Raw genomic sequence first — 9,608 nt, forward strand, 5'->3', positions numbered from 1 at the left:
GAGTGTTGACCTTTTCAACCCCTCTAAGGAAGTTGTAAGCATTAGAACACAACAGATGACTAGTTATTGCAACAGCTTTTATAATCTGCTGCAACAACACGTGCATCTGTTGCAACAAGTTACCCAACAGATGAATCTGTTAAAACATGCAACTAGTTTTTTTACAACGGATGATTAACCTCTCTTGAACAAGTTACCCATCTCCATTTTAAAATGTCAAAATGATATAAACCCGCTGTAACAAATTGCCAATCTGGTTGGACAATTTCCAACAAGTACCACGTGTACCGTTGCAATAAATCACTTTATTTGCTAATTTGATAACTTCAATACAAGCATGCAGTTTTTACAACAAGTACAATAATCATGTGCGAAGAAATTACTAATGCTGTTGTACAATATCCAACAGATGAACAACCTGCTGCAACAAGTTACCCATCTGTTGGAAAATTTCCAACAGATGAGATACCTGCTACAACAAGTTACCTATCTATTGGACATTGTCTAGCAGATGTGTAACCTTTTGCAACAACCTGATAACTTGTTTTAAATAGGTTTTGCTTTTTATGATTTAGCACCATTATGATATATCTACTTTCTTGTTGTAGGTTGTGAACCCATAGCTTGTCCCAACAATAAGAGAATTGGAGATGCCATGCCTTGTCACGTTTGTGCCTAGAATACATGCTGACGGATTGGATTGATGGGTTCAGGGAGAATTGGTGACTTGACCATCACTAGGGTTGATGATGTTTTTGGTATTTAGTGTTGGTAGTCATGTATTCTTTGTGGTCATGTTATTGTTGGTGCTGGTGGTGATGTTGCTGTTGATGATGTTGGTGGTGCTGATGCTGTTGTTCAGCCTGTTGATGTTGTTGTTGTTGGTGGTGGTGGTGACGTGATGATGTCTGACAAGTATTCTTCTTTGGGGAAAAATTAAGAGATGATGATGCTAATATTGGTGGATTTACTCCAGTTGTTGGATTTAGTGATTTTTTCGGATTTGGTGGTAATTTTAGTGCTGGTGGATTGAGTGGTAGAAGATTTGCTGATATTGGTGCCGGTACCTCTAAGGTGCCCTCATGTGCTTGTCAGTGCACCACTTGCAAGGACAAAATGGATAATTTGATTAGAAAGGTGAAGGAATTGGTGCAGGCCCAAGAAGCCTGGCACTTCTATCCGAGAGGTTGATATCCAAGAGGGCATCAATCCATCAAAGAATCTTTCCTCACCTTATACTCACTTGTTCATGTTCGGAGGAGGCAAAGAAATTGCCAAGGCACTTGCACGCTTAGATCAAGAAAATCACTGTGCTACTCCCAGTAAGTCAATTGAGACTCCTCTTCTTGATGTTGGGCCAAAAGTGCTAAAGAAGGTGGACATTTTCAAGACTGTACATGCCCAAAGAAAGAAAAAGGTTGAGACTGCAATTACTGGTTGGCAAAATCCCAACAAGTTACACGGTACTGCAAATGCACTTTTACTTGGTGAAAATCGTTTCGAGAAATTGCAAAACCACAGAACATACATTGGTGATTTGAGAAAGATCAACATATCATTTAAACCAATTTTACTAACAGAAACAACATAAAAATGTCATAAAATCCAATTTCACAAACACAAACAATAGTAATTATTATTACAAGACATTGCAAATTTAACAACTATGGAACAATTTGGTTTGGGCATGTAGTTTTTTTATGGCCAGCTGTTTTGCATATGGAGCATTTGTTTTTCCTCGTTGCAAGTGATTCCCCGATTTCACGCCTCCTCTTTGTCCGTCTTCTTCCCGGTTTGCTCGGATCAACATGTGGAGGAGGTATTTCTCTCTCTAAATCTCCATAGGAACTTCCCAAGATTCTTCAAGGCACGGATTCATTTCCTCCACAGTATGCAATTATGTAATTCTCCACCCTGTAATATGGAGATGAGTAGTCATAAATCCGCCTTCTAAAGTCTTCACCATATTGGACTCGAAGCATTGTCATAGCATGTGGGCAAGGTGTTTTGTCCAGGTCAAAAACTCTACAAGTACAAGATCTTCTTTGTAGATCGACTGTTGCAACTGAACCGTGACCGACGATGCTAAACTTGTAGTTGGCAATTTGATGGGCCAATAACTTATTACCCAAGTTGACAAATTTTGATATTTTTTTTCCATTAAGGGAACAAAGATGGTTTGTGAGTCGATAAACTCCATACGCCTCTCATGAAATTTCTCAGTAAACCTCCTGTTTATGGAATCAAATAGAGCGATGAATGGGAAATTCTCTTTCAACATTGAACATTGAGTTCACCGAACTCGGCGGCGTTTGTCGTCATAAAATTATACCGACAAAACAAACATATTAGTGTTGGAACAATTGTGGCCGAGGCTCATTAAGTCAAAAATCACAACAAGTAACATATATACGCCGCAACAAGTTACCTATTAGGTACGGCAGAGATATGTTACTTGTTAAAAACGCCAATGTGCAAATACCTATTTTCGGGGGCGGAGAATGCCTGCTCCATCATGGAATCCGACGTTCAAGATGTTCGGCGGCCCCGGGAACCAAATCTACGATTTTATTGAAATGGTCATTGAAGACATTAATATTGTACGCTTTCGCTTTATAAAATTGAGATACGACCGCCCCCATTGTGAAATGTGGTTTTGATTTTCCCCTGGTGCCTCATGCAAAAACCATAATGATATGTAGGGAAGACAATTGAAACCGCCTTTTTGATACTTGGATGTCTATCGAAATTATGCACGACTCGGGGTATCCTCTATATAGCTTCATTTGTTCAAAAAATATTTGTACGAAGCATCACACTCCTTGTCCATTACACAAAATGCCACTGGAAAAATATGATTCTCCGCATCTTGTGCGACTACTGACAACAACACTCCTTCGTACTTGCTCCTCAAGAATGTCCCATCGACAGCTATGACTTTTTTCATTTGCGCAAAGCCAAGAATCCAAGCCTTATAGGCTACAAAAAAGTACTTGAACTTCCCATTTTCATCAACCTTCAATGCGGTCTTACTTCCGAATTTGCGAGAACGAAGCATATAACGGTACGCATCAAGCACCGCATACCCGTGCTTATGTGTCCCCACTGTCAAAGCTCTTTGCAATCTCCATGCCCTTCTAGACCTTCCAATAACTTACCTTACAACCCAAATGCGTACGGATTGATTGACTCATATCTTTTGTAGATGGGCCTTTACCGTAAGGAAACATCTTTGAAGTATTCGCCAATGACTTTCGCGATGGCGTGTGGATTATGGCTCGTAATTGTGCTCGGAACCACATGTGTGATGCTTTATGTAGGTTCGATACAAAAATCTGTCGAACTTAAAAGCTTCCACGACCCTCGGCCCACCACTTGCACTCCGGATGTACACATACGAAACAATACGCGATGGCGAATTAATCACCTTCTTGATTCTAAAATCTTTCTTCAAGCAAGCAAGTTTCAGCCAAGTGGCTAGTGCTTCCTTGTTCTTGAATGACATTCCTTTATAAAAACTTTGTTTCATCATCTTGAACAGGGCTAGACTGTATTGATTGTGTAGTGCCCACTGTATTGCTCGCAACTTCGGGTATAGGAATCGGGTCAGCCCTACTTCCATTATCTGGGATATCTACATCCACCCCATCTAATTCATCATTTAACACATCGTGTTGGTCTTGAGATAAATTGTGGTTCTCTACCGGGCTTCCGACAATGTATACCCTTAAAATGGGCCTAGCTACATCATTCAAATAAGCACGCAAACGAACCTGATCAGTTATCTTAAATGGCAAGATCCTCTGATTTTCAAAAGAGCTGTGCATGTAAGTGATGGCAAGATCTTTTGGTTCACAAGTTAATTCGTAATAGGTGATGATTAGGTTCACAAAATCATCGAACATAACATCTCTTTGGACAGTCATCGTTATCGTCTCTAACGTGTCACTACCCTTCCATTGCCAAATATATCGATTGTTTTTCTCGATCCATTCACCATGGCAATCAACCCCTATTATTATTGAGTCCCCCATTAGTGGTGTTCGAGGTACCTGAAGATATTTTGTTTAACAAAAAATTGGTCATGAGAGTACATACCAATCTATAACAAAATGAAACAGCTACAGCAGTTGTTCTAACAGATTATTGACTTGTTGGAACAAGTGGACTACTTATTGCAACAGGTAATAAAATTGTTACAACAAGTCGCTAATCTGTTGGAGTCAGCTTCAGTTTTTTTGGGGTAATGTTTCAGACTGTTGAAGATGTCCAACAGATTATCGAGTTGTTGCAACTAGTGTACTACTTATTGCAACAAGTAGTACACTTGTTGAAAAGTCAATAATACGGTAGACGGCTTCGATTTTTTGGGTTCTTTGAGACAAAAGCTGAAGGCGACTCCAACAATAGTTGAGTTGTTGCAACAAGTGGAGCATTTGTTGCAACAACTATACAACTTGTTGCGGCAAGTCAATAATACGTTGGAAGCGGCTTCGATTTTTTGGGTTACGTTTCGGACAAAAATTGGTGACTCAACGGATAGTTGAGTTGTTGCAACAAACACACTGTTGCAACAACTATACAACTTGTTGCGACAAGTCAATAATCTGTTGGAAAACTTGAGTTTTTGGGTTGTTTTCGAGACAAAAACTTAAGCTGACTCCAACAGATCATTGAGTTGTTGCAACAAGTGGAATACCTGTTGCAACAACTCACTCAATTGTTGCAGGTTATTTATTTAACAATTACAACAACTTCATAATCTGTTGTAGAAGTTGCAACAACCACATTATATGTTGCAACAACTACAACAGCTACTGTAAGTTGTTGGAAAATCAGTAGATTTATACCCATGTGAAAAATTGAAATAAAACAGCATTGTTGTACTTACCAAATGAGCGGAAAACACTTATGAAGTAATTGCCAGTGCTACACCAACAAAATCCAGTCAAAAATTGCAAAATCGGGTGGTCACGTTTTTTTCTTTCTTGAGCAACAATGGCGGACGAAGAAGGAGAATCAGAAGAAGAAGAAAGCAGAACAATGGAATGAGTTATGAAGTAATTCCCAGTGCTACACGAATGAAATCCAGTCAAAAAATTGCAAAATCTGGTGGTCTTGTTTTTTTCTTTCTTGAGCAAAATCCAGTCAAGAAGAAGAAGAAGAAGAAACGAGCAGCAGAATAAGAAGAAGAAGAAGCAAGAAGAAGCAGCAAGAAGAAGAAGAAATGAAGCAAAAAAGAAGAGCCAAAAATGGTGGAAACGGCGCAGGCAAACAGAAAATTTGGCGCGTTTTTTTGGCTCTATAGGGTTTATATGGGTTGGGTCAAAGTGTTAAAAATAAAACTTGGGGGCAAAGTGTAAAAAATAAAGCTTGGGGTCAAAGTGTTAAAAATATAACTTTGGGGCAAGTCAAAACTCCCTAATCACTAATCCAAAGTTTATCACCCCTACTCAATTAAAAAAACTAGAGTTACCCCAACTCAGTTTTAAAATCTATTTGTCACCTATAATTAAAAGCCCCTTGTTACAGTATAGAAAAAATGTTAGCTGAAGAAGGAAGGAAAGAAAAATTTCTCATGAAGCTGGTCAAAATTTAATTTGCTTTAACTCTTCTGTAGAGAAAAGACGTTTTTTTTTTTCCCATTGGACATAAATGAAAGAAATGAGGGGAAACTTGAACAGAGTTGTACGGAAATTTGATGAAAGCTACAAATGGAATGTAAAACAGGGGATTTTTTTATGTCAGGGGACTGTGTGAGCCAATACTATGAAATAAAACATTAATGTGCTCTTCAATACTAAGGCTATTTTCTTTGTCAGCAAATGGAACATTTTTATGGTTCACTTAGATGATTTATTAAAGCATGCAAAGATGTTAGCTGGATTAGGAAAGAAAATTTTCTCATAAAGCTGTTCAAAATTGAGCTCATTGATGAAGTGACAGGATCAAATCTTCTCATTTTTCGAAAATGCTAGACTGAACTGCACTACTTCACAAATCCAAAAACAAATGACACGGAATTTATTTTGGAAATTTTGAAGGTAGCATGGGTGTGTTTGGTATATGACCGAAAAACAATTGTTTTGTTTTGAATATATGTATATGCCAACTTATGTATCAAACAAAAGAAAATGAATAAGAATATCACTTATTTCTCGAGAAAATATTTTCTTGAAAAACATTTTTCGTGGAAGACATTTTTCATCATACCAAACACACCCTTAATATGAGTTTTTAATTCTTACTATTTCTTATTTATTTTCAATGATATTCTCTCCATCCCATTTTAACTGTCCCGTTTTTTAAAAAAAAAATGTTACTCTTTTCGGTCCATTAGTTGTCGTGCTTATTAAAAATAGTTGGTGCAAAATATTGTCATTTTAAAAAATCAAGATATAATTAATTATTTGATCCGCTTTTACCCTTACACAATAAATGTGGAGAGAAACCATGGTGAAAAAAAGAGTAGTATTAAATTGAGATCAAAGAACAAATAAGAATAATTTAATCAATGTACTCTTTTAATTAATATTTTCAAAAATGGCATGCAAAGAAAAATAGGACAAGCAACATGAACCGGTAGGAGCATGGGAACCGGTAGGTGCTGTTGTTTCTTTTGAGTTTTCTTTATGATGAGATAGCTCTACTGTGATGGTAAGCCATGGGTTTGTAAATATGCACTTGGTGATCAGTTAAAAAGGTTAGTTACCAAAAAAAAAAAAAAAATGAACCGGTGGCAGTAGTATATTGTACTCCCTCCGTCCTAGTTTAATTAAGTTGCCCCTTTATTAGATTTAAAAAAAAAAAAAGAGCAATATTAAAAGTATAATTGAAAACAATTGCTAACTTTAGTCTTGAATTTCTATAATAATAATTATTTTAGGGAAAAGAATTATAATTAAAATGGTTGTTAATTTGGGACGGAGGAAGTACCACTTTACAAATCAGTCACTATGCAAATGATGCCCAATTTATTTTGAAAAAAATTAAAGGTCCCTCACTATGTAAAATTTTACGAGGCAGTCTATTTTGATCCTGCCATGTAATTTGTACGTTTTTAATTTTTTCCAAGAAAATTGTGAAATTTGAAAGAAGTAGTTTTCATTTTCAAAGTGAAAAATGGTATTTGAAAATTGGAGTTCTGTTTGGCCATAAAATACATATTGAAATTATTTTTGAATTTTTGTGGATAATCTGGAGTGAATTAGTGAAAATAACTTTTTGGTATTTTTCAAATTTTGAAAAATTTGGAAATTCAACTTGAAGTTGAATTTCAAATTCCCTCGTAACTAATTTGTCTAAAAATTGTTGTTGTTACTAAGCTCTCAAACATCACTGTTCATCAGTTCTTAGCCAGATCGATCAAATAAATAACAATTCTTTCTTTTACTCTTGCTTTATTACTCGTTATTTACATTAAGTTGCATTTTTATCATTATTTCGTTAAAGGATTACACGGTCTGGGATTAATTTATCGCTAGTGTCCTAAATTAAACAAATTAAATTGGTTCACCTATTAGTTAAATCTGAGAGTAAACAATCATTTTTCTCAATTAAGTCGTAAGGACCTTCCATCTTATGCATCTTTCTGTTTGTTGATAATTTAAATTCCTTACCTTCGAAACAACGAGACATTATTAATCTTCTCATTTTTCACCTAAAATGCACATTCTTTATCATCAAGTGATTGGTTTCAGTCTGATGATTCCCAGTTGGGGATAGCTATTTCCTAGAAAAATTACTCTATGTGGTTCTTAGTGAAACCTATAGAGTATGCAATTAATTAGAATTCACTTTTCAAGTTCAGATTACCCTTATTAAATTGACGTAACGTTGTTACTCCCTCCGTTTTATTATTAGTGGTGTTGTACTAGAATGTACTCTCTCCATTCCAAAATAACTAAATTTCTAGCATTTTTTCTTCGTCCAAAATATATGAATTTTCAAAGCCTAAAAACGGTAGTAATTAATTTTTTTGCAAGTTACCGTTCTCTCAAACAAAAGATCCTTTAGTTAATGTAATTAATTAACTTTCTTAAGGGGTGTGTCACACCCCAAGAATCCATTTATTTTGGACTGGGGGGAGTAAAAAGTATTTTTACTAACTTACCCTTAATTAAATGCCTCTAAAAAGAAATAGTTCTTTAATGGTGTCTGTAAAACTTCATTTTTTTTTTAAAAATAAGCGTAAACTTGGAAGAAAAAAAATTAATCCTTTTTTTATTTTGTGAAATAATACTTATTTTGAAATAATATGAAAAGATAAAACATCATTTATGATGAAACGGAGGGAGTATGTTACTTTTTGCAATATAAAAGTTCGTCACTTCTATGGTTTGTTAATTATTTTTGTGAAGGACGACACTAGAATAAATTCTTTGCAAATTCAGAAGCGTGGTATTTAGTATAGTTCTTTTATAAAAGGACAGTTCCAGAGGTACTTATAAGGATGAAGGCTAACAAGGTTGGCTCGAACCGATTTCAAATACCTATATTTGAGATTATCGGAGAAAGAAATTCATCTATACTTCCGAAAGCAAATTGTAGTCTAATATTTTTCATATATTAGCAAGTGATCGCAACTTTGGAGTAATAGTAAACTTAGAATCAAATAAAAATACTGATTAACTTGTTTCCCATAAGCAAGAAAAGAAAAATACTCAAACCAGAGGCTAGTAAAGCATTTGCTTCGGGGCCCTAAAAACTTGACGCCCCAATTTTTTTTAATTAAAAGTGAATTTTATGATTTTATTTTCGCCAATCTAAAGTTGAAAATAAAAAGTGTCACGTCCCGAACCATGGCCTGAACGTAACACGGCACTCGGTGCCTAAATGCATGTGACCGAGCGAACCCATAGGCTGGCTTAATCAACATGTGATATCAAAACATGCAATAATAAGGAAATAAGACTAACACATGCTGATCTATTAAAGTCGGCCCGAATATATATATATATATATATATATATATATATATATATATATATATATATATATATATATATGAAATACTGCTTTAAGTACGAACATTCGAATAAATAGCTAACAAGAGCTAAAACATAAAAGTCCGCTAATATCCGACTAACCGTACTATATCTATGAAGTCTCTAAAGAAAAACTCGTCTAACCTGGCAGGGAAGATCAAGTAGGGTAACAACCCGAGGAACCGGGCTCACCAATAGCTGAAACGAGCGGGTCCTAGCTAGCTGGATTGTCAACCTGTATATCGTTGCGATGCAAGCCCCCAAGCAATAAAAGGGATATCATCACATTTGAATTATACTGGTATGTAAAGCAACTGAAAGAAAGAATATAATTACTGAAACTGAACTAAACAGGAAAGCAAGAGTTTGAAATGTTCCTTGTTCAGAATGAAGAATCACCTGTAAAACTGTAAATATAACTGTGGCCTTGGGCCCAAATAATGTGCACAAAACTGTGGCCTCAGGCCCAAGCAATACGTATTCATAAACTATGGTCTAGGGCCCAAAAATACAGATACAAGTGTTCAACATTAAACAATTTACAAAACTGAGACTGGCTATAACTGATAGTATGATAACTGTTTCTGATTATGGTACTTAAGCATATAACTGATTACACAC

Source organism: Lycium ferocissimum, chromosome 1, assembly GCF_029784015.1.
Source record: "Lycium ferocissimum isolate CSIRO_LF1 chromosome 1, AGI_CSIRO_Lferr_CH_V1, whole genome shotgun sequence".
In the NCBI taxonomy this organism is placed as follows: domain Eukaryota; kingdom Viridiplantae; phylum Streptophyta; class Magnoliopsida; order Solanales; family Solanaceae; genus Lycium; species Lycium ferocissimum.